We start from the raw sequence: 2,500 nt of genomic DNA, 5'->3' as shown, positions 1-2,500 counted from the left end.
TTCAGAGATCGGGCATTGACTCTATTTTTTGGCAAAATTATTATATACTAAGTGAAAAATGTCCAAAAAGCTTACAGCACCTGGTATTCCTAGGCAGTCTCTCATCAAAGTACTAACCAGACCTAAACCTGCTAAGATTCAGAGATCGGGCATTGACTCTTTTTTTTTTTTTTTTTTTTTTTTTTTTTTAATGAAAGATTATTATATAATTTGTGAAATTTTTCAAAAAGATTAAAGCACCTGGTATTCCCAGGCAGTCTCCCATCCATGTACTAACCAGGCCCAAACCTGCTAAAATTCAGAGATCGGGCATTGACTCTATTTTTTGGCAAAATTATTATATACTAAGTGAAAAAATTTCCAAAAAGCTTACAGCACCTGGTATTCCCAGGCGGTCTCCCCATCCAAGTACTAACCAGGCCCAAACCTGCTTAGCTTCCGAGATCAGACGAGATCGGGCATAGCCAGGTTGGTATGGCCGTAAGCGAAGTCTGCTGCAAAGAGAGGGCTATTTAAAGATCAGCCAATCTTATCGCCAGTACATTATATAAGTAGGAAAGAAAGCCCAAAAGCTTAAAGCACCTGGTATTCCTAGGCAGTCTCCCATCCATGTACTAACCAGGCCCAAACCTGCAAATATTCAGAGATCGGGCATAGACTCTATTTTTTGGCAAAATTATTATATAATAAGTGAAAAATGTCCAAAAAGCTTACAGCACCTGGTATTCCCAGGCGGTCTCCCATCCAAGTACTAACCAGGCCCAAACCTGCTTAGCTTCCGAGATCAGACGAGATCGGGCATAGCCAGGTTGGTATGGCCGTAAGCGAAGTCTGCTGCAAAGAGAGGGCTATTTAAAGAGCAGCCAATCTATCGCCAGTACATTATATAAGTAGGAAAGAAAGCCCAAAAGCTTAAAGCACCTGGTATTCCTAGGCAGTCTCTCATCAAAGTACTAACCAGACCTAAACCTGCTAAGATCAGAGATCGGGCATTGACTCTATTTTTTGGCAAAATTATTATATACTAAGTGAAAAATGTCCAAAAAGCTTACAGCACCTGGTATTAACAGGCAGTCTCCATCCATGTACTAACCAGGCCCAAACCTGCAAATATTCAGAGATCGGGCATAGACTCTATTTTTTGGCAAAATTATTATATAATAAGTGAAAAATGTCCAAAAAGCTTACAGCACCTGGTATTCCCAGGCGGTCTCCATCCAAGTACTAACCAGGCCCAAACCTGCTTAGCTTCCGAGATCAGACGAGATCGGGCATAGCCAGGTTCGTATGGCTGTAAGCGAAGTCTGCTGCAAAGAGAGGGCTATTTAAAGAGCAGCCCAATCTTATCGCCAGTACATTATATAAGTAGGAAAGAAAGCCCAAAAGCTTAAAGCACCTGGTATTCCTAGGCAGTCTCTCATCAAAGTACTAACCAGACCTAAAACCTGCTAAGATTCAGAGATCGGGCATTGACTCTATTTTTTGGCAAAATTATTATATAACTAAGTGAAAATGTCCAAAAAGCTTACAGCACCTGTATTAAACAGGCAGTCTCCCATCCATGTACTAACCAGGCCCAAACCTGCAAATATTCAGAGATCGGGCATTGACTCTATTTTTTGGCAAAATTATTATATACTAAATGAAAAATGTCCAAAAAGCTTACAGCACCTGGTATTCCTAGAGAGTCTCTCATCAAAGTACTAACCAGGCCCAAACCTGCAAATATTCAGAGATCGGGCATTGACTCTTTTTTTTTTTTTTTTTTTTTTTTTTAATGAAGATTATTATATAATTCGTGAAATTTTCCAAAAAGATTAAAGCACCTGGTATCCCCAGGCAGTCTCCCATCCATGTACTAACCAGGCCCAAACCTGCAAAATATTCAGAGATTGGGCATTGACTCTATTTTTTGGCAAAATATTATATACTAAGTGAAAAATGTCCAAAAAGCTTACAGCACCTGGTATTCCCAGGCGGTCTCCCATCCAAGTACTAACCAGGCCCAAACCTGCTTAGCTTCCGAGATCAGACAAGATCGGGCATAGCCAGGTTGGTATGGCCGTAAGCGAAGTCTGCTGCAAAGAGAGGGCTATTTAAAGAGCAGCCAATCTTATCGCCAGTACATTATATAAGTAGGAAAGAAAGCCCAAAAGCTTAAAGCACCTGGTATTCCTAGGCAGTCTCTCATCAAAGTACTACCAGACCTAAACCTGCTAAGATTCAGAGATCGGGCATTGACTCTTTTTTTTTTTTTTTTTTTTTTTTAAATGAAAGATTATTATATAATTCGTGAAATTTTCCAAAAAGATTAAAGCACCTGGTATTCCCAGGCAGTCTCCCATCCATGTACTAACCAGGCCCAAACCTGCAAATATTCAGAGATCGGGCATTGACTCTATTTTTTGGCAAAATTATTATATACTAAGTGAAAATGTCCAAAAAGCTTACAGCACCTGGTATTCCTAGGCAAGTCTCTCATCAAAGTACTAACCAGAAC

The 2,500-nt window shown here is 40.0% G+C and overlaps 4 non-coding genes across 4 annotated transcripts; all 4 read right to left on the bottom strand.

Annotated features, from left to right (window-relative positions):
- Window positions 1–366: 366 nt before the first annotated feature.
- Window positions 367–486, bottom strand: LOC113090331 (5S ribosomal RNA). The gene has a single exon (XR_003287019.1). It is a non-coding gene; the product is annotated as a 5S ribosomal RNA (ribosomal RNA).
- Window positions 487–707: 221 nt separating this feature from the next.
- Window positions 708–826, bottom strand: LOC113090310 (5S ribosomal RNA). The gene has a single exon (XR_003287000.1). It is a non-coding gene; the product is annotated as a 5S ribosomal RNA (ribosomal RNA).
- A 355-nt stretch (window positions 827–1,181) lies between these two features.
- LOC113090333 (5S ribosomal RNA) lies at window positions 1,182–1,299 on the bottom strand. The gene has a single exon (XR_003287021.1). It is a non-coding gene; the product is annotated as a 5S ribosomal RNA (ribosomal RNA).
- A 652-nt stretch (window positions 1,300–1,951) lies between these two features.
- LOC113090321 (5S ribosomal RNA) lies at window positions 1,952–2,070 on the bottom strand. Its single transcript, XR_003287010.1, has one exon. It is a non-coding gene; the product is annotated as a 5S ribosomal RNA (ribosomal RNA).
- Window positions 2,071–2,500: the final 430 nt, after the last annotated feature.

The sequence above is a fragment of the Carassius auratus genome, unplaced genomic scaffold, assembly GCF_003368295.1.
Source record: "Carassius auratus strain Wakin unplaced genomic scaffold, ASM336829v1 scaf_tig00054226, whole genome shotgun sequence".
In the NCBI taxonomy this organism is placed as follows: Eukaryota; Metazoa; Chordata; class Actinopteri; order Cypriniformes; family Cyprinidae; genus Carassius; species Carassius auratus.
The sequence above is the reverse complement of the archived record's forward strand: the minus strand, read 5'-3'. Positions and strand labels throughout refer to the sequence as shown.